At 51.4% G+C, this 22,847-nt stretch overlaps 1 protein-coding gene across 4 annotated transcripts in view; it reads left to right on the top strand.

The window, feature by feature from the left end:
* The first annotated feature begins 18,636 nt into the window (after positions 1 to 18,636).
* The window catches only part of ERCC1 (ERCC excision repair 1, endonuclease non-catalytic subunit), a 49,910-nt gene continuing 45,699 nt past the window's right edge, over positions 18,637 to 22,847 (top strand). For 2 of the 4 annotated variants that reach the window (XM_077980399.1, XM_077980397.1), the window contains exons 1-2: positions 19,428 to 19,553; positions 20,939 to 21,010. The gene's annotated coding sequence lies outside the window, so the exon portion shown is untranslated. Of the gene's footprint in view, positions 18,709 to 19,427; positions 19,554 to 20,938; positions 21,011 to 22,847 lie in introns of those variants that run through there. The other 2 variants (XM_077980396.1, XM_077980398.1) reach the window with 2 other exon arrangements.

The raw sequence follows: 22,847 nt of genomic DNA, 5'->3' as shown, positions 1-22,847 counted from the left end.
GAAGCACAGACCCGCCAGCCTGTATTTATATGCCCGGGACCCGCCCCCCTGCTTACGTCACCCGCCCCTCGCTGAACAAACTTCCCCAAATCTCCGGACCCGCCAAATCGAGTCCCGCACCGTCCAGCAAGAGGTCTGTTCTAGACTCGATCTGGTCACTTGCATGACCCTCGGGGCCCTGGGGGTCTCGGGGGCTGCGTTCCGGGCCCCTAGGCGGGAGGGGATCCCGGCCCCGCCTCCCCGGAGTTCCTGTGACGCAATTAGCCATATAAGGAGCTCGGCCGGCGCGGCGGAGTGTTTGTTTGGTATCCTAGCAATGACGTCAGAGGGAATCCCTCGCTCGCTCGCGCGCGCGCCCGCGCCCCGCCCGCGCCTGCGCAGTGCCACGCCGCCCCGGGGGCTGGTATTAATAGGCGCTTACACTGGCCCCGCAGGGCCCCCGCTGACCCGGGCAGGGAAGACCCCAGCCTGCAGGTCCCCCTCACCTCTGGCGCCCCCACCCACCCTGTTCTACCGCTGGTGCAGCGCCCCCGTTCGAGAAGAAGAGCAGATCTCCGAAAGGAGACCCTGATTAGTGTGGTGTGGTCACGTAGGTGGGGAAACTGAGTCCCGAGCGCGCTGTGATGCTCAGGTGAAGATGGAGGTAATGGAGGGATTCCGAGGCTCGTCCTGGTTTCTGTCCTGATTCGCTGTGCGAGCTTGGGAAATGTTTTCCCTCTCTGAGCTTTAGCTTTAGGCTTCCCGGCTGGGCAAAGGATGTGTGTCTTGGACCCGGCTGGCCTCCCAGGTCCGGCGTTGGGGAGGGATGAGGGTTTGGAGGGGATGAGAAATGAAACTTAGGGAGAAAACTCTCTTCTAATGGTGTTGGTAGCCTCTCCTCCCACCTTTTAATCCACCCGGAGTCAAAGAATGTGTAAGGGGAGGGGATATTATTATTAATTTTAATAATAATAATTAATGCCTTGTATTTGGCACTTACCAAGCACAGCTTCTGTGCTATGCCTTTCAGTACAAGATTTGTAATCCTTAAAACAGCTCTGGAAGGTTAAGAGAGAAAAATCTTCATTTTATAAAAGAAAAAAAATGATACTCAGAGAGGTTAAATGACTTGCCCAAGATACCATCACAAGAAATTCAAACTTAGAATTGGCAAACTCCAGATTTCCTACCCTTTCCATTCTTTCCATTTCTTTTCTGATTTCTGAGACCTGCCTGGTTGGATGAAACTCCTTGAAAAACCTGTGTCTGGGGTTTGTTTAAATGATAATGGCAGTATTAGTAGCTTCCACTTGTCAGGTTTTTTTTTTTTTTTTTTTTTTTTGAGACGGAGTCTTGCTCTGTTGGAGTGCAGTGGTGATCTCGGCTCGCTGCAACCTCCGCCTCACCTTAGCTTCTCGAGTAGCTGGGACTACAGGCGCGGGTACAGGCGCGGGCCACCATGCCAAGCTAATTTTTATATGTTTAATAGAGATGGGGTTTCACCATATTGGTCAAGATGGTCTTGAACTCCTGACCTCGTGATCCGCCCGCCTCGGCCTCCCAAAGTGTTGGGATTACAGGCGTGAGCCACTGCGGACAGGCTGTCAGGTCTTTCTAAGCTTTACAAACTCCCTCTTACTGCTGTTAGGGTGTACTGTTGCAATCTAGGCTCAGAGGGGTAGAGCTGACTACCTGAGAAAATCTACTTAGCAAATGGGGTTCAAGAGTCTGACGTGGCCGGGCGCGGTGGCTCAAGCCTGTACTCCCAGCACTTTGGGAGGCTGAGGCGGGCGGATCACGAGGTCAGGAGATCGAGACCATCCTGGCTAACACGGTGAAACCCCATCTCTACAAAAAAATACAAAAAACCTAGTCGGGCGAGGTGGCGGGCGCCTGTAGTCCCAGCTACTCGGGAGGCTGAGGCAGGAGAATGGCGTGAACCCGGGAGGCGGAGCTTGCAGTGAGCCGAGATCCGGCCACTGCACTCCAGCCTGGGTGACAGAGCCAGACTCTGTCTCACAAAAAAAAAAAAAAAAAAAAAAAAGAGTCTGACGTGTTTTTTTTTTTTTTTAAGACAGAGTCTCACTCTGTTGCCCAGGCTGGAGTGCGGTGGCACGATCTCGACTCACTGCAGCCTCCACCTCCCGGGTTCAAGTGATTTTCCTGCCTCAGCTTCCCGAGTAGCTGGGATTACAGGTATGTGCCGCCACACCTGGCTAATTTTTGTTTTGTTTTGTTTTGTTTTGTTTTTTGAGACAGAGTTTTGCTCTCGTTGCCCAGGCTAGAGTGCAGTGGCACGATTTCGGATCATCCCGGGTTGAAGCTATTCTCCTGCCTCAGCCTCCCAAGTAGCATGCGCCACCATGCCCAACTAGTTTTTGTATTTTTAGTAGAGACGGGGTTTCTCCGTGTTGGTCAGCCTGCTCTCACTCCCAACCTCAGGTGATCCGCCCACCTTGGCCTCCCGAAGTGCTGGGATTACAGGCATGAGCCACCGTGCCCAGACTGACTCAGGTATTTCTGATGCTACAGCCCCCAACTCTTTTTTTTTTTTTTTTTTTTTTGAGACGGAGTCTCGCTCTGTCGCCCAGGCTGGAGTGCAGTGGCGCGATCTCGGCTCACTGCAAGCTCCGCCTCCCGGGTTCACGCCATTCTCCTGCCTCAGCCTCCCGAGTAGCTGGGACTACAGGCGCCCACAACCGCGCCCGGCTAATTTTTTGTATTTTTAGTAGAGACGGGGTTTCACCGTGGTCTCGATCTCCTGACCTTGTGATCCGCCCGCCTTGGCCTCCCAAAGCGCTGGGATTACAGGCGTGAGCCACCGCGCCCGGCCTACAGCCCCCAACTCTTAAGCACCCCCTGGGAAGGCTGCCGCCAGCTATTTCACAAACCTCAGAGAGCCCAGCACTTACCCACCAGTGCACAGCCTGGCCCGGCCCTGGGTACAGAGGAAGAAGTACTTTTAAAACATTGGATTTCACAGGTTCAGAAAGGGGCAAGGCCTGTCTCAGGGCCACACAGCAAGCCTGTGGCAGAGCCAGGGTGATGGTTCTTAATTTCCAGGGAGTCCTGATTCCCTGTCCCAATAGTAGGGAGGGAGTAGGGAGATGTGGAAGGCTAGAGGGACGTGGGGGCCATAGGCGGAGGTTCAAGTTTCCAGACAAAAGTCCAGCCTCAAGCCCACCCCCTGCCCTGTTCCCCCACGCCCCCTCTGTCTGCCATCAGCCAGGAGGGAGGGACAGAGACTGGGAGATGACACAGCAGCCACTAGTAGGCAGTGACTCGGCCCCAGCATCAGACAGGGAGTGACCCCTCATTCTTCTGTCCCATCCAAGCCCCTCATGTCCTCCTCCATGGAATAAAGGAAACATACAAAGACCTACCCTGGCTGGCCAGAGGCTCACGCCCGACACAGGCAACACAGGCATCCACACAGCCCCCCACCAGATCACACGTGGGCAGTCACCCACAGCCACGTAGAAACAGCTTCACAGACCCACGCCAGCATGTGGAAACACACACTGTCATATGGTTATCAACACACATGACACACGTCCCTACACACACAAGAAGATGTAGGGTTCAGTTGTACAGCCAAGGACAGGTACAGACCCCCAAAACACACAGAGACCCCTAGATCTTTACTAAAGATGCACATATGATCTCACACACTGACACACACACAACACTCAAAGATCAAGAGAGCAACACACACATATACACACATATATACACACACATATATACACACATACACATATACACACACATATACACACATATATACACACATATACACACACACACATATATACACACAAACACACAGACCACACATCCTGCAGAGGGACTCATGTAAAGCTCTTCACACAACCCTAGCAAGAGTTAATTCTTCCCAAGAGCTTATATTAACTTATTTAATTCTCACAACACTCCTGTGAGGTACAAATCATCACTTTACAGGAAGGGAAACAGAAGCCCAGAGAGGTGAAGTTATTCACCCGGAGTCACACAGCAAGTAAGTAGCAAAGCTGGAATAACACCATGCAGGGTGTCAGGCTTCAAAGTCTGTGCCTTGAACTATTATTATTATTTTGAGATAGGATCTTGCTCTGTCATCCAGGCTAGAGTGCAGTGATGCAATCATAGTTCACTGTAACCTCGAACTCCTGGCCTCAAGCAATCTTCCTGCCTCAGCCTCCCAAGTAACTAACACTGCAGGTGCGTATCACCATGCTTGGCTAATTTTTTTTTTTTTTTTTTTTTTTTTTTTTTTTTTTTTTTTTTTTTTTTTTTTTGAGACGGAGTCTTGCTCTGTAGCCTGGGCTGGAGTGCAGTGGCCGGATCTCAGCTCACTGCAAGCTCCGCCTCCCGGGTTTACGCCATTCTCCTGCCTCAGCCTCCAGAGTAGCTGGGACTACAGGCGCCCGCCACCTCGCCCGGCTAGTTTTTTTTTTTTTTTTTTTTGTATTTTTAGTAGAGACGGGGTTTCACTGTGTTAGCCAGGATGGTCTCGATCTCCTGACCTCGTGATCCGCCCGTCTCGGCCTCCCAAAGTGCTGGGATTACAGGCTTGAGCCACCGCGCCCAGCCTTTTTTTTTTTTTTTTTTTTTTTAGACAGAGTCTCGTTTCTTCACCCAGGCTAGAATGCAATGGCATGATCTTGGCTCACTGCAACCTCCGCCTCCCAGATTAAAGCAATTTTCCTGCCTCAGCCTCCCCAGTAGGTGGGATTACAGGCATGTGCCACCACGTCTGGCTAATTTTTGTATCTTTAGTAGAGAAGGGGTTTCACCTTGTTGGCCAGGCTGGTCTTGAACTCCTGACCTCAAGTGATCCACCCACCTTGGCCTCCCAAAGTGCTGGGATTACAGGCGTGAGGCACTGTGCCTGGCCTAATTTTTTATTCAAAAAAAATTTTTTAGAGTCAGGGTCTCACTTTGTTGCCCAGGCTGATCTCAAACTCCCAGCCTCAAGCAATCCTCCCACCTCAGCCTCCCAGAGCGCTGAGATTGCAGGAGCAAGCCACGGCGCCTGGCTTTGAACTTTATTAAATGGGTTTATGTATGTCAACTTATTCACGCACGGATGCTCATGTTCATGAAGACACTGGGCATTTCTCCCCACACCATTGCAGACCCAGAAGCTAGGTGGACTGGGCTTATGTTCTGCTTGTATCACCAAGTAGCTTGGTGAACTTGAGCTAGGATATCTGGGGCCTCAGTTTCCCTACCTGACAAAGGAGAACAGGATATAGTACCCACCTCATGAGACTGGTGGGAAGATATCGTAAGGCTCCTGACAGATTGTAGGTGCTTGTTTTGTTACTAAAACAAAGTCTTCCTGACCTTTATACATGTATACCCTCCTGACCCATATCTGTGGGTCACTTAAATTTATCGTGGGCCCTAGGCACTGTGCCCCTGGGCCTAAGATTGGCCCTGGAGACACACACACACACACACACACACTCACAGACATGACACACACATCTGCCCACAGAGCATGGAGTGGATAAATCAAGTTCTTCTCCGTAGGGCTCATTCCTTGCCAGGCGCAGTGGCTCGTGCCTGTAATCCCAGCACTTTGGGAGGCCAAGGTGGGCAGATCACTTGAGCCCGGGAGTTCAAGACCAGCCTGGACAACAATGGCAAGACCCCATCTCTACTAAAAATACAAAAACTAGCCGGGTGTGGTGGCGTGTGCCTGTAGTCCCAGCTATTTGAGAGGCTGAGGTGAGAGGATCACTTGAGCCTGGGGAGGGCGAGGCTGCAGTGAGCCATGATCATGCCACGGCACTCCAGCCTGGGTGACAAAGTGAGACCTTGTCTCAAAAATAATAATAAATAGAGTAAGAGGTTCCTCTTGGAAGGAGAGCTTCCAGGAGGAGGAGGACTTGAGCATGGGGGAGAGGGCTGGATCTCTGCTCTGGCTCCCAAGCGCTCAGCTCTGCTTGAGGTAGACGGGTGGGAGAGCCTTAGCCTTCTGCCTCCCGCAGGGTGGAGGTGGGTGTCGGTGCCCATCCTGGTTTTCCTCAGAGTATCCTGTAAACAGCCCCCCCACAGAGACTGTGAAGGCCAGACACACCACATCCTTCCCACCTTCATGTGGCCAAACCTCTGCTCCTCCGTTCCTCAGTTCCCCTATCTGTAGAGCAAGAAGGTTGAGTGACGGCGGTCTTCAAAATTCCTTTCCAGCTCTGAAATTTAATAATACAGAAGAGAAGGAGGGCTGGGTGTGATGGTTCACGCCTGTGATCCCAGCACTTTGGAAGGCCTAGGGAACAGGATTGCTGGAGGCCAGGAGTTCAAGACCAGCCTGGGCAGCATAGTGAGACCCCACCAATACAATAAATTTATTTATTTATTTATTATTTATTTTTTTATTATTTTTTGAGATGGAGTATTGCTCTGTCGCCCAGACTGGAGTGCAGTGGCATGATCTTGGCTCACTGCAACCTCCACCTCCTGGGTTCAAGCAATTCTCCTGCCTCAGCCTCCTGAGTAGCTGGGATTACAGGTGCCTGCCACCACACCCAGCTAATTTTTGTATTTTTAGTAGAGATAGGGTTTCACCATGTTGGTTAGGCTGCTCTCACTCCCAGCCTCAGGTGATCCGCCCACCTCGGCCTCCCAAAGTGCTGGGATTACAGGCGTAAGCCACTGGGCCCAGCAAAAAATTTAAAAATTAGCTGGGCATGGTGGCACACGCCTGTAGTCCCAGCTACTTGGGAGGCTGAGGCACGGGCATCACTTGAGCCCTGAGAGATTGAGGATGCAGTGAGCTATGACTGTGCCACTGCACTCCAGCCTGGGCACAGAGCGAGACCCTGTTCCTCCCAAAATTAAAAAAAAAAAAAAAAATGGAAAGGAGGAAGAGGAGCTGTTGAAAACAAGCGCTTAGGAAGCTGTGCTTAGCACTTTCATTATCTCAGTTAAGCCTCATTCCACATCAGTCCTCTACATGGATTCTGTTTTGATCTCCTTGTACAGAAAAGGAAACAGATACAGGGAAGTTAAGCCTGAGAGCAGCGCTTCTCTTTTTTCTTTTTTTTTCTTTTTTTTTTTTTTTTTTTGAGACGGAGTCTTGCTCTGTAGCCCGGGCTGGAGTGCAGTGGCCGGATCTCAGCTCACTGCAAGCTCCGCCTCCCGGGTTTACGCCATTCTCCTGCCTCAGCCTCCAGAGTAGCTGGGACTACAGGCGCCCGCCACCTCGCCCGGCTAGTTTTTTTTTTTTTTTTTTTTTGTATTTTTAGTAGAGACGGGGTTTCACTGTGTTAGCCAGGATGGTCTCGATCTCCTGACCTCGTGATCCGCCCGTCTCGGCCTCCCAAAGTGCTGGGATTACAGACTTGAGCCACCGCGCCCGGCCTTTTTTTTTTTTTTTGAGACGGAGTCTCGCTCTGTCGCCCAGGCTGGAGTGCAGTGGCCGGATCTCGGCTTACTGCAAGCTCCGCCTCCCAGGTTCACGCCATTCTCCTGCCTCAGCCTCCCGAGTAGCTGGGACTACAGGCGCCCGCCACCTCGCCTGGCTAGTTTTTTTTTGTATTTTTTAGTAGAGATGGGGTTTCACTGTGTTAGCCAGGATGGTCTCGATTTCCTGACCTCGTGATCCACCCGTCTCGGCCTCCCAAAGTGCTGGGATTACAGGCTTGAGCCACCACGCCCGGCCACTTTTTTTTTTTTTTTTTTTTTTTTTTTTTTTTAAGATGGAGTCTCGCTCTGTCGCCTGGGCTGGAGTGCAGTGGCCGGATCTCAGCTCACTGCAAGCTCCGCCTCCCGGGTTTACGCCATTCTCCTGCCTCGGCCTCCCGAGTAGCTGGGACTACAGGCGCCGGCCACCTCGTCTGGCTAATTTTTTGTATTTTTTAGTAGAGACGGGGGAGAGCAGCGCTTCTCAATTCGTGGTGATCACGAATTGCCTGGAGAGCCAGCAGATCTGCTGTGGTCATCTTCTTATTTTTATTATTTTATTTTATTTTGAGACGGAATTTCACTCTCATTACCCAGGCTGGAGTGCAGTGGCATGATCTCGGCTCACTGTAACCTCTGCCTCCCAGGTTCAAGTGATTCTCCTGCCTCAGCCTCCCTAGCAGCTGGGATTACAGGCGTGCGTCACCAAGCCTGGCTAATTTTTATATATTTTTTTAAGTAGAGATGGGTTTTCACCATGTTAGCCAGGCTGGTCTCGAACTCTTGACCTCAGGTGATCCACCCACCTTGGCCTCCCGAAGTGCTGGGATTACAGGCATGAGCCACCGCGCCCATTCTATTTTATTATTATTTTTTTAAGACGGAGTCTCGCTCTGTCACCCAGGCTGGAGTGCAGTGAGTGGCACAATCTTGGCTCGCTGAAGCCTTCACCTCTTGGGTTCAAAAGATTCTCCTGTCTCAGCCTCCCAAGTAGCTGGGGTTACAGGCATGAGCTACCATGCCTGGCTAATTTTTTTGTGTTTTTAGTAGAGACAGAGTTTCGCTATGTTGGCCAAGCTGGTCTTGAACTCCTAACCTCAAATGAACTCCTGACCTCAAATGATCCGCCTGCCTCGGCCTCCCAAACTGCTGGGATTACAGGCGTGAGCCACTGCACCGGGCCATCTTTTGCATTTCCAGCAAGCCCCCTGGTGGTGCAGAAGCTTTGGCTCCAGGGACACCCCCTGGAAGGAACAAGGTCTGTGGGTTTCTGAGGCTCCAGAGGAGGGGAGGGGCATGTTCGTGAGTGTGCACGTGCTTGTGTGTGTTCGACTGTTGTGACTGTGACCTCTGGGAGGGCAGATCCAGGCTGATTTAGTAAGGCTGCGTCCTCAGTGCTCAACACTGAATAGTGAGTGTGACTGGATGGCTGAGCCGCTCCACACTGAGCAATCCTGAGGGCTTCCTGGAGGGGATGTCCCTGGAGTTTCAGGGAAGCAGAGTAACCCAGATTGGACAGTTAGCTTGACCCTCCCAATACCCCTGCATCCTGCACTATACTCCTCCCTATGGCTCCTGAGGCCCTGCATGACCTGCTCTGAGGGTGCCCTGGTCTCATCTCTCCCCTCTCCTTTGTGTTTCAGATGCCTGGCCTCTCTCCCTGGACTTCAGGCCTTTGCATGTGCTTTTCCCTCTGCTTGGGTCACTCTTCCCTTCGTTTCCTCTGGCTCATACTCTTTTCATCCAGGTCTTAACTCCTATAACCTCTCCTCCAGGAAGGTTGAGTCAAGGCCCTGATCTCCCTGATCTCCAGGCTGAGTCAAGGTCCCCTCTCCTGGGGTCCCTCCCTCCAACTCTGCCAATCTGGGCTCATCATTGTCTGAGAACAGGTTTGTCTCCCTCACTGGGCTGTGAGCTGGGTGAAAGCTGGGCCGAAACTGTCCCGGTCACTGCCTTGTCCCCAGCATAGCATTTGGTACCCAATAGGTGGTTATTAAATATTTGTTCAAGCCAGGCACAGTGGCTCATGCCTGTAATCCCAGCACTTTGGGAGGCAGAGGCAGAAGAATCACTTGAGGCCAGACGTTTGAGGCCAGCCCAGTCAACGTAGTAAGACCCTGTCACTACAAAAAAGTTTAGAAATAAAAACAATATGATATAGGAATAAATGAGGCAGGGCTGGTGGCTCATGCCTGAAATCCCAGTAAATTGGGAGGCTGAGGCAAACGGATCACTTCAGGTCAGGAGTTTGAGACCAGCCTGGGCAACATGGTGAAACCCCATCTCTACTAAATATACAAAAATTAGCTGGGCACAGTGGCACACACCTGTAATCCCAGCTACTTGGTGGCTGAGACACGAGCTTCTCTTAAACCCAGGAGGCAGAGGCTTCAGTGAGCCGAGATTGCACCACTGCACTCCATCCTGGGTGACAGAGCAAGACTCTGTCTCAAAAAAAAAAAAAAAAGAAGAAATGTTTCTTGTTGAGTAAATGGATCTTCACCATTCATTCATTTACTAATTCCTAAACTCTGACAGACTCTCAGACAGAAACATATCTGAGCCTCTCTCTTTTTTTTTTTTTTTTTTGAGATGGAGACTTGCTCTGTCACCCAGGTTTGAGTCCCTGGCGTGATCTCAGCTCACTGCAACCTCCACCTCCTGGGTTCAAGCAACTCTCATGCCTCATGTCCCTGAGTAGCTGGGATTACAGGCATGTGCCACCACGCCTGGTTAATTTTTTGTAGTTTTAGAAGAGACGGAGTTTCACCATGTTGACCAGGTTGGTTTTGAACTCCTGACCTCAGGTGATCCGCCGGCCTCGGCCTCCCAAAGTGCTGGGATTACAGGCGTGAGCCACCACACACCTGGCCAACCTCTCTTTTGCCTTGAGGTCAGAGACAGATACACACATAGACAGGCTGAGATGTCCACGTACACACCCTATTCACAAATCTCAACAGGCAGACACCTTCCACTTTTGTCTGTACAGGCACCTGATGACTATTTGTTTATTTTCGTTTTGCCTTTTGTTTTGAGACAAGGTCTTGCTCTGTTGCCCAGGCTGGAGTGCGGTGGCACAATCTCAGCTCACTGCAGTCTGGACCTCCTGGGCTCAAGTGATCTTCCTGCCTAGGCTTCCCAAAATGCTGGGATTATAGGCATGAGCCACCACGCCCAGCGGCATGATGACTATTTGAACACATGATCACACACACAGAGCAAAACACGTGCAGTTGTGCAAACACATCACGTAGGTGTTCACACCCCAAACACACAGTAAATGACACACACCTTTGTCTACATAGACACACATCTCCACACATACACAGACGGGTAGAGCTAGGACCCCTGCTCTCACAGTGATACCCTCAGAGCTGTGGACTTGAAGAATGTCTTCATTTTTTCTTTTTTTTTGAGACAGGGTCTCCCTCTGTCGCCCAGGCTGGAGTGTAGTGGCTCGATCTCAGCTCACTGCAGCCTCCACCTCCCAGGCTCAAGGGATCTTCCTGCCTCAGTCCCCCAAGTAGTAGCTGGGACTACAGGCACCCGCTGCCATGCCTGGCTAATTTTCATATTTTTTGTAGAGACGAAGTCTCACTATGTTGCCCAGGCTGTTCTCAAACTCCTGAGCTCAAGCAATCCACCCACCTGGGTCTCCCAAAGTGCTAGGGCTACAGGCCTGAACCACTGTGCCTGGCCTACTTGAAGAATTTATTAGATATCCATACAAACATGTGTGCGAAGGTTCACTCACAGTCACACTGGTACGAAAGAGCTCCTAAAGACCCACTGACTTGGCTGGGCGCGGTGGCTCATGCCTGTAATCCCAGCACTTTGGGAGGCCGAGGTGGGCGAGTCATGAGATTAGAAGTTTGAGACCAGCCTGGCCAACGTGGTGAAACCCCCATCTTTACTAAAAATACAAAAAATTAGCTGGGTGTATTGGTGGGCACCTGTAATTCCAGCTACTCGGGAGGCTGAGGCAGGAGAATCACTTGAACCTGGGAGGTGGAGGTTGCAGTGAGCCAAGATCGTGTCACTGCACTCCAGCCTGGGCAGCAGAGTGAGATTCCATCTTGAAGAACAAAAACCAAAAAGACCCACTGACTTGCTTGGAGTAGCATAGAAATCTATAGAACAAGGCACTCCAGGCACACAGATACATGGAATCACACACCTAGCTTCCACTGCCATGCAGCCTGTTCCACACACACTCAAAACTACACACACATACGGGTTCACATATATGGGTATGCACAGAGTAGGGCAGACACACCCAGGTACAGACACAGACCTAAGCAGAGAGCCACCCTTGGATGCAGACTTGTCCCAGGCCCTGGCTGGGGGTGCCACTCACTGTGAGGGTTATTTCTCACCTACTCCCAACCCAGGGGGCACACAACGTGCAGTGTATCACTCACTGACTACAATCATTCCAGGCATTGGGTGGTGAGAGTGCTTAGTGAGGCTGGAGTAAGCCAGGAGGACTTCCTGGTGGAGGTGGATCTAGATAGTCATCATTGAGTTCTGAAGAGTTATGAATGAGGACGGAGTCCCTGAAGCACTCTCACCCTATTACAGACATATATAACCAAAGAAGAGGCAGCAGGAAGGACTGCAGGGAGGTAAGAAGTAGAACTGGACCAAGGCAGTGAGGGTGACTGTTTTGGAAGCCTTCCTAGTTGGACTTAGGAATAAAAATAATGTGTGTTTGGCCAGGTGCAGTGGCTCACATCTGTAATCCCAACACTTTGGGAGGCCGAGGCAGGTGGATCACCTGAGGTCTGGAGTTCAAGACCAGCCTGACCAATATGGTGAAACCCCATCTGTACTAAAAATTACCCACAAAAATTAGCTGGGCATGGTGGTGGGGGCCTGTAATCCCTGCTACTTGGGAGGCTGAGACAGGAGAATCACTTGAACCCAGGATGCGGAAGTTGCAGTGCGCCGAGATTGCACCACTGCACTGCAGCCTGGGCGACAGAGCGAGACTCCATCTCAAAAAGAAAAAAGAAAGAAACAGAAAAAGAGAAAATAATATGCTTAGTACTAAGAATCATAACAGAGTCACTTTAGAAAGCTTACTGTGTCCGTACCAAATGCCACACATACAGATGCAGTTGACTCTTTTTTCTTCTTCTTCTCTCTATTTTTTGTTTTGTTTTGTTTTTGAGACAAGGTCTTGTTCTGTTACCCAGGCTGGAGTGCAGTGGCACAGTCTCAGCTCACTGCAACTTCCATCTCCCAGGCTCAAGCGATCCCCCCACCTCAGCGTCCTGAGTAGCTGGGACTACAGGCATGAACCACCATGCCCAGCTAATTTTTTGATTTTTTTGTAGAGATGGGATCTCACTATTTTCCCAGGCTGGTCTCAAACTCTTGGGCTCCAGCGATCCACCCACCTTGGCCTCCCAAAATGTCAGGATTACAGGCGTGAGCTACCAAAAAAGCAAGAGTATCGCCTAAGCTCAGGAGTTCAAGACCAGCCTGGGCAACATAGTGAGACGTCATCTCCATTATTTAAAAAAAAAAAAAAAATATGTAGAATGCCTGGAACAGCACCTGGCAGAAAGTATGTTCCCTGTAAGCATAGCTATTATAATAATAGTGATATTGTGTGTGTGTGTGTGTGTGTGTGATAGGATCTTGTTTTGTTGTCTAGGCTGGAGTACAGTGGTGCAATCAATAGCTCACTGCAGTCTCAAACGCCAACACTCCCACCACAGTCTCCTGAGTAGCTGGGACTACAGGCACACACCACCACATCCAGCTAATTTTTAAATTTGTTCTTTGTAGAGAAGGGGTCTTGCTATGATGTCCAGGCTGGTCTTGAACTTCTGGCCTCCAAGGGATCCTCCTACCTCTGCCTCATGAGTCACTGTGCCTGGCCTAATAATGATTGTTAATACCCCCACTCAACAGATGAGGAAACTGTTCCTCAGGCCTCAGTCCCTTAGGGAACTTGCCCCGACCGGCAGGCTTGTGGGTAGTGAGGCCCCGCAGGCCTGGGGTGGGTGGAGTTAGGGCCTCCCCAGGTCGGGTGTGTGCGTGTGTGCCTCTGCGTGTGTAAGCACATTGGTGATTCCATTGTCCTCCTGAATGACTCTTACGACCAAGTCTCTTACGATTTGGTGATTCTCTGCGCAAACACTCAGACCCCATCCCACCCCTGTGGGTCACCCAGCTGCTCCCCACAAGCCGCAGCCTCCCCGTCACACCCACACGTGCTTCCTCCTCAACCGCCGGGGCCTCCCCACAGGCTCTCCTTCCCAAACTTTCTCCTTCCTGCCCCACGTGGACGCCTGCGGCTGGGTGGTCTCAGGCTGTAGCCACCCTGTCCCTGACTCAGGCCCCATGCCCCCTCACTGACCCCTATGTGCCCGGCCTAACCCCCGCAGCCAGACGGCCACTCGGGGGTGTTGCGGGGGGTCACAGCAGGCCACGTGCCCAGGGTGGCTGAATTCCGCCTGTGATTCAGTTGGCTTGTCTAGGCTGCCGGGGGTGCCCTGGCCGGGTGATGTCAGCGGCCAGGTATGTGGCTGGGGTTTCTCCCGGGGTGACTCAGGCTCCTGAACTACCCTCTCCCTCCTGCAGACACTCTGGGCTGCTGTCCAGGGCAGGCAGCCGGCTGGCTGCCTGACACTCCCTTCCCTGGCCCCCTCCACGCCTTCTTCAGCACAGAGCTGTGGGAACAGCAGGGCTGGGGGACTGGCACAAGAGGGATCCTAGAGGCCAGGGCCCCAGCCCAGCCTTCCCCTAAGACCAGGACTCACAAGTGGTTGTAGGATGACATTCATTCATTCATTCAATCAGCCATTCAAATATTTAATCAGCACACCTACACACACACACACACACACACACACACACACACACCCCCCGCAGTCACACACTCTAGGTGCTGGGGACAGAGCAGGAAACAAGACAGACAAAAATAAAAATTTCCTCAAATGGCCAGACACAGTGGCTCACTCCTGTAAACCCAGCACTTTGCGAAGCCAAGACAGGAGGATTACTTGAGCCCAGAAGTTTGAGACCAGCCTGGGCAACATAGTGAGACCCCATCTCTACAAAAAAATAAACCTGTAGCCCCAGCGCTCAGGAGGCTGAGGCAAGATGATCGCTTAAGTCCAGGAGGTCAAGGCTGCCGTGGGTTGTCATCACGCCACTGCACTCCAGCCTGAGTGACAGAGCCAGAGCCAGACCCTATCTAAAAAAAAAGAAAATTAGCTGGGCGTAGTGGCGGGCGCCTGTTATCCCAGCCACTCGGGAGGCTGAGGCAGGAGAATCGCTTGAACCCGAGAGGCGGAGGTTGCAGTGACCCCAGATTGCGCCACTGCACTCCAGCCAGAGAAAGAGAGTGAGACTCTGTCTCAAAAAAAAAAAAAAGAAAGAAAATTCCTCACAAAGCCCTTATTAGTATCTGCACCTAGTGCATTATTCTTCTTCTTCTTCTTCTTCTTCTTGTTGTTTTTGTTTTTTTTTTTTTTTTTTTGAGACGGAGTCTCGCTGTGTCTCCCAGGCTGGAGTGCAGTGGCTCGATCTCGGCTCACTGCAAGCTCCGCCTCCCGGGTTCACGCCATTCTCCCGCCTCAGCCTCCGAGTAGCTGGGACTACAGGCACCCGCCACCACGCCCGGCTAATTTTTTGTATTTTTAGTAGAGACGGGGTTTCACCGTGTTAGCCAGGATGGTCTTGATCTCCTGACCTCGTGATCTGCCCCTCTCGGCCTCCCAAAGTGCTGGGATTACAGGCTTGAGCCACCGCGCCCGGCTTGTTGTTGTTTTTGACACAAAGTCTCACTCTGTTGCCCAGCCTGGAGTGCAGTGGCATGATCTCGGCTCACTGCAACCCTACATCTCCCAGGTTCAAGCTATTCTCCTGCCTCAACCTCCCGAGTAGCTGGAATTACAGGCACGCACCACCACACGTGGCTATTTTTTTTTTTTTTTTTTTGTATTTTTAGTAGAGACAGCGTTTTGGCATGTTGGCCATGCTGGTCTCGAACTCCAGACCTCAGGTGATCCACCCTTCTGGGCCTCCCAAAGTGCTGGGATTACCGGCTGAGCCACTGTGCCTGGCCTATTGTTATTGCTAGTATTGCCCCCCTCCAAATTCCACTAGCCTGTGAAACTCAGGCTGGTTTCTTTTCCTCCAGGCAGCTCTCCAAACAGCTCGTGTCTTTCTTTTTTTTTTTGAGAGGGAGTCTTACTCTGTCACCAGGCTGGAGTACAGTGGCGTAATCTCGGCTCACTGCAACCTCCACCTCCCGAGTTCAAGTAATTCTCCTGCCTCTGCCTCCTGAGTATCTGGGAATACAGGCACACGCCACCATGCCCAGCTAATTTTTGTATTTTTAGTAGAGATGGGATTTCACCAGGTTGACCAGGATGATCTTGATCTCTTGACCTTGCGATCCACCTGCCTCGGCCTCCCAAAGTGCTGGGATTACAGGCGTAAGCCACGAGGCCCAGCAAAACAGCTCATTTCTTATAGTCCCCAGCCCCAAAATAGTCCTAGGAGGAAGTCCTTTCTGGAGTCTGACCCTCAGTCTGTCTGCTTCAAATGTGCTCTTTCATCCCTCTTTGACTTCCCACTTTTCCAGTCCCATGGAGTGATCTGAACCTCAATTCCATCCCATCCCAACTTCACCCCTCATTTATCTTTCCTGAAACCAGACTACGGCTGGGCCTTGTAGCCACTGGAGTGTTCCAGATGCAGCTTCATTCAGTCCCAACTGGCCCTGAAGAAGGTCTGGAACATGCCCATGGTATAGGAGGGAAAGTGAGACTCAGGGCATCTGGGTCCCCAGTAACACAGGACTACAGAGCTAAAGCCTGCATCTGCAACCCAGATTCTAGACACACACACGCGTATCCAAGGACACACACAGAGGAAGTAATAATACCGACAACAATCAAAACTGGTATTTTGTAAATATTTGTTTTCTGCCAGGCATTTTCTAAATGCTTTCCATATGAACTCATTTACTTCCCCACAACAGTCCCATAAACTGGGTCTATTATTCTCCCCATTTAACAGATGAGGAAACCGAGTGCACAGAGGTCCTAATGCTAGTATGAGGAAGGCCACACAGTTCGGCCGAGCGCGGTGGCTCTCGCCTGTAATCCCAGCACTTTGGGAGGCCGAGGCAGGCAGATCACTTGAGGTTAGGAGTTTAAGATCAGCCTGGCCAACATGGTGAAACCTTGTGTCTGCTAAAAATACACAAAAGTTAGCCGGGTGTGGTGCAGGCACCTGTAATCCCAGCTACTCAGGAGACTGAGGCAGGAGAATCCAGAAGGCAGAGGTTGCAGTGAGACAGAATCACACCACTGCACTCCAGCCTGGGTGACACAGTGAGACTCCATCTCAAAAAAAAAAAAAAAAAAAAAGACAACAGAGTTCAAATCCATCGTTTTCGGGGTTTTTTAAATTTTTGTTTTTGTTTTTTGTTTTTCTTTTGAGACAGGGTCTCACTCTGTCACACAGGCTGGAGTACAGTGGTGTAATCACAGCTCACTGCAGCCTTGACCTCCTGGTCTCTGATGATCCTCCTACCGCAGCCTGCCAAGTAGCTGGGACTACAGGTATGCACCACCATGCCCAGCTAATTTTTGTTTTGTTTTTATTGTTGTTGTTGCTGTTGTTTGAGATGGAGTTTCACTCTTGTTGCCCAGGCTGGAGTGCAATGACGCGATCTTGGATCACTGCAACATCCACCTCCCGGGTTTAAGCAATTCTTTTGCTTCAGCCTTCCGAGTGACTGGGATTACAGGCACCCACCACCATGCCTGGCTATTTTTTTGTATTTTTAGTAGAGATGGGGTTTCACCATGTTGGCCAGGCTGGTCTCGAACTCCTTTCCTCAGATGATCCACCCTCCTTGGCCTCCCAAATTGCTGGGATTACAGGCATGAACCACTGCGCCTGGCCTAATTTTTGTATTATTTGTAGAGACAGGGTCTCACCATGTTGCCCAGGCTGGTCTCGAACTCCAGGTCTCAAGTGATCCTCCTGCCTTAGCCTCCCAAAGTGCTGGGATTGCAGGTGTGAGCCAGTGCACCTGGCCTCCTAGTCCACATGGCCCTGATATGTGCCATGAGGCTCTGATGTGTGCCATGCACTGTGGGGGGTGCCAAAAATTAGAGCTACATAGAGAGACATGGCTACAGAGACCCTCCTGTGCTGTGGCCCACGCAGCTGCTAGACACACACAGAAGACCCAGTACGACAAAATCACTTGCAGGGTTACATGGATGTGTGTGTTTGACACAGACATAAGAGTCATTGATTCATTTACCCAACAAGGAATTACTGATCACCTTCTTTTTGCAGGGTGGTGCTGGGGACCTGGTAGTGACCACAACAGCCCTGGGTCCTGCCCTCACAGGGCACACAGTCCGGTGGGGGAGATGGAAAGTAAACAAAGGAACAAATATATAATTAGACATTGCAATGAATGCTGTGGAGGGAGCTCTGAGAAATCGTCTGTATGCAAACGCAGGTACCTGCATGGTTACACACAGAGATCCAGAAACACACATGGCTAGGCACAGTGGCTCACGCCTGTAATCCCAGCATGGTGGTGGGAGGCTGAGGTGGGAGGATCACTTGGGGCCAGGAATTAGAGACCAGCCTGGGCAACACAGTAAGATCCAGTCTCTACAAAAAAATTAGAAAATTAGCCTAGTGTAGTGGGCTTGCCTGTATCCCCACTAGTCAGGAGGCTGAGGCGGGGGGATCGCTTGAGCCCAGGAGTTTAAGAGCAGCCTGGGCAACATGGCCAGACCCTATCTCTAAAAAACAAATGAAAAAACCAGAAACACACACACACACACAGAACCAGAAATGCACGGCTAGAGGCAAAACCGTGCACATCCATGGGTACTTACACAAGTATTGTTTCACACAGATGACCACATGCAAGACTCATAACTACACACACATGCACATCTACACAGTCAGCAGGGCTACACACTCCCATACACCCAGATACACAAGTGCAAACCGCAGAAACCACTCGCTGAGTCCTGCAGTTTTGCTCTCACACAGGAAATACCAGGTGTGCACATTGTCACCGGCTGTTCCTCACCTATAGTCACATCCATTCACATTGTCACATACTCAATTTCTTCTCTCTGCTCAGAGATTCGCCCCAGCCCTGGTCACATGAAGCTACTGGATAGGGGGGTGTTGGGAGTGTGTGTCGGGGATGAGTTGTTAGAACCTCCCAGCTGTGGACAGCTTCCCGGACACAGGATGGAAGGACCGCGGGCTGCCTGTCTCTTCAAAGAGGCTCAGGAAACACAGGCAAGAGAACCCCAGGGGAGCGGGGAAAGGAACGGGAGGGAGCTCTGGGGCTGTGGCTTGAGTGTGAACAGGTTGTCTCCCCTTGTCTATCTCCCCCGGTGGAGACCCCAACCGCAACAATGCACCCGGAAATCCGGCAGTCCAAGGCAGAAAGGGCAGGCCAGCGGAGTGTGTGCTTGTCCCTATTTTGGTTGTGATGGTTTAGGGGGGGATATGAGACAGCCACAGCGCGGGAGGCGCTGGACAGACGGACATGCCGGGGAGGAGGGGGCGCAGACGGACAGATACCCGAGCGGAGGCGGTCCCGGGGCAGACAGGAGGAGCGGGCGACAACAGACGGCGGCTGTCTAAAGGGAAACCGGTAATTTGGGAACCCGGTTCTCCCCCGCTTCCATCACCGCAATCCCCTCCACCCCCCGCCCCGGGCTCCCGGCGGGCCGGTCTGTCCGCCCGGGCCGGTCCTGGCTGCGCCCTGTGCGGCCGCGCCACCCAGCCCGGGACAAACAGCCCTCGCGTTGCTAGGAGACGGCGTTCCACAGTCCGTCGCGTCACCGCGTCTGCGCGGGCGTGGGGGGGGGGCGCACGGAGACGGCGGCCGCGTCGTTTGTTGACGTTGCCCGGCAACTGGCGCGGCGCTGCCGGGCAACGCCGGCCGACTGTTCATTCTCTCTCTCTCTCTCTCTCTCTCTCTCTCTCTTTTTTTTTTTTTTTTTTGAGACGGAGTCTCGCGTTCTCTCTGTGACCCAGGCTGGAGTGCAATGGCGCGATCTCGGCTCACTGAAACCTCTGCCTCCCAGGCTCAAGCGATTCTCCTGCCTCAGCCTCCACGGTAGTTGAGATTAGAGGTGCGCACCATCACGCCCGGCTAATTTTTGTATTTTTAGTAGAGACGGGATTTCGCCATGCTGGTCAGTCTGGTCTCGAACTCCTGACCTCAGGTGATCCACCCGCCTAGGCCTCCCAAAGTGTTGGGATTATAGGCGTGAGCCACTGTGCCCGGCCTCGACTGTTCATTCTCTTAAAGGAGCAGGAGCATTTTACAGGTGCCGACTTCGGCCGGCCGCGCGGCGGAACTGAGGCGTTACAGGGAAAGAAGAGGGTTCCTTCCCTGGCGAATGGAGGTTTAGGGAATTGGAGGTTGGGTTAGCCTTCCTGAGGAAGCGAAAAGATATAAGGCGAAAGCTCTGGGTATTTCAACTAGTGTTTGGAGATGTTAGTGCAATATTGATTGCACGTGTACACAGGCATGTTGTGGACCTGTATGCATGGGAGTAAGTGATAGAGATACAGGGCTAGCAAGACCTGGGTTTAGTTACCCACTCCGAAACCTTGACCTGTGACTTCCTCTGAGCCTCCTTCCTTCCTGAAATGGAGGTGATAACATCACCTACCCCTAGAATTGTGACCAGGAAATCCGGTAAAGCACTTAGTACATAGTAAGTGCTCCATATAAAATAGGTTTAATTATGTTATTTAATAACTGGATTCTGTCGCTAACTCACTGGACTTTTTTTGTTTTGTTTGAGATAGAGTTTTAATCTTTTTGCCCAGGCTGGAGTGCAATGGCATGATCTTGGCTCACTGCAACCTCTGCCTCCCATGTTCAAGCGATTCTCCTACCTCAGCCTCCTGAGTAGCTGGGATTACAGGCACCTGCCACAATGCCGGGCTAATTTTGTATTTTTAGTAGTGCCGGGGCTTCACCATGTTGGCCAGGCTGGTCTCGAACTCCTGACTTCCAGTAATCCACTCGCCTCGGCCTCCCAAAGTGCCGAAATTACAGGCGTGACCCACTGTGCCTGGCCATTTTGTTGGTTTTTTTGAGACAAGGTCTCATTCTGTTGCCCAGTGGTATGATCACAGCTCACTGTAGCCTCACTTCCTGGGTTCAACCAATCCTCCCACCTCAGCCTACCAAGTAGCTGGGACTATAGGCACTGGCTAATTTTTTAATTTTTAATGTGTATTATTTTTTGTTTTTAGAGACAGGGCTCTCACTATATTGCCCAGGCTGGTCTCGAACTCCTCCTGGACTCACGCAATCTTCCTGCCTCGGCCTCCCAAAGTGCTGGGGTTGCAGGCATGAGTCACAGCATCCAGCTCCTTACTGGGTTTTGGAATACATAAGATGGTGTTTATAAAGTACTTACTGCAGCCCAGTGCACTCAATACACAGCAGTCGTTGTATTACTAGAGATGTTTTTATTATTGTTTCCTGCACTCTGTAAAGGAGCACGTGATGAGGCACTAGCAGATGTGGTTAGAATCCTTACTGTGCCGAATCCTGGCTGTGTGACCCCAAGCAAGTGCCTTGCCCTCTCTGACCCTCTGCTTCCTCTTCAGTGAAATGCGTGATCCCTTATCCTTCACAATCACTTCCGGGTAAAGGTCCTGGGCGAGGGGTCCCCTCTCACTGGGCATGTCAGGTCAGTGCCCCGTGTCTGCCGCATGACTCACGGGGCTACGTTATGTAAAGCTCCTTGATTTTGCACAGAGGGCAGGTTATATAAACGTATTTAATGTGCATCCTACATATCAAGCCTGGGGAGGAGACCTGGCTTGGTAAGGCTGAGATTGCTAAACCGTGGCACTGGCTGTTTCTAGGAAGTAGGGCCTATTAAAGCATGGGCCAAGGAGACAGTATTGTCTCCTTGAAAAGAAAATACATCCCTCCTGGGGTGGGGGGTCTCTCTAGGCCCCCAAATAGCTTTTTCTTTCTCAGTCTCTGATCCTTAATGTGTGTTTATCTCTCTCTGCATTTTTTAAATTAATAAAACTTTTTTTTTATAAAGGTGGGGTCTTACTATGTTGTCCAGGCTGGTCTCAAACTCCTGGGCTCAAGAGATCCTCCCACCTCAGCCTCTCAAAGTGCTGGGATTACCGGCGTGAGCAACTGCACCCGGCCTCTCTCTGCCTGTTTTCTGAACCCTATCTCTCTGATCTCTCTGTCTCTGTCTCATCATCTCTACGTATCTCTGTCACTTTCTGCTTTTATTCCCGTGAGTCCCTTTCTGGGTCTCTGTCTCTGCTTGTGATTTTCCTTTATTACTTAACTTTCCATCAACTTGTTTCCAGACATTCTTAGGAGAATCTGAGTAGCACCAAGCCCCTCGCAGCTGACTGCTGTGTGATGTTGGGGTGAGCCCTCCATTCTCTGGGCCTCGGCTCTTCCCTGTCTGTAAAATCAGATGCAGTAACTAGTACAAGCAGGCAGGGGTCCCAATCACTGGGGAGCATTTTAAAGGTGGGTTTCTCCAGTTCCACACCCACAAGCTGTGGGTCAGAATCTCAGAGATAGACAACCAGGCGCGATGGCTCACACCTGTAATCCCAACACTTTGGGAGGCCGAGGTGGGTGGATCACCTGAGGTTAGGAGTTCGAGACCAGCCTGGCCAGCATGGCGAAACTCTGTCTCTACTAAAAACACAAAAATTAGCCGGGCTTGGTGGCGCACACCTGTAGTCCCAGCTACTTGGGAGGCTGAGGCAGGAGAATCACTTAAACCTGGGAGGCAGAGTTTGCAGTGAGTCGAGATTGTGCCACCGCACTCCAGCCTGGGTGACAGAGCAAGACACTGTCTCAAAAAAAAAAAAAAAAAAAAAAAGAATCTCAGAGAAAGAGGCCCAGAGGATTATGCTATGTGAGTTATTCCCCCGGTGATTCTGAGCAACCAGCCAGAATTGCCAACCTGGGGCTGGACACGCCTGTCCGGAGGCCAGGTTCTCATGGTACATAATAGGTGAGGTCCTATGGAAACACACAGCCAGGGACAAGAGTCATTCTGTGGCAGTTAGAGGATCCTGAGTGTGGAGGCATGAGAGAGACAGAGCTGGGTCAGAGTGAGACAAAGGTCAGAGATAGAGACAAGAAAAGAAAACAGAGAGATAGGCCGGGCGCGGTGGCTCAAGCCTGTAATCCCAGCACTTTGGGAGGCCGAGATGGGCGGATCATGAGGTCAGGAGATCGAGACCATCCTGGCTAACACGGTGAAACCCCGTCTCTACTAAAAAATACAAAAAACTAGCCGGGCGAAGTGGCGGGCGCCTGTAGTCCCAGCTACTCGGGAGACTGAGGCAGGAGAATGGCATGAACCCGAGAGGAGGAGCTTGTAGTGAGCTGAGATCCGGCCACTGCACTC

Source organism: Macaca mulatta, chromosome 19 (assembly GCF_049350105.2).
Source record: "Macaca mulatta isolate MMU2019108-1 chromosome 19, T2T-MMU8v2.0, whole genome shotgun sequence".
Lineage (NCBI taxonomy): Eukaryota > Metazoa > Chordata > Mammalia > Primates > Cercopithecidae > Macaca > Macaca mulatta.
The sequence above is the reverse complement of the archived record's forward strand: the minus strand, read 5'-3'. Positions and strand labels throughout refer to the sequence as shown.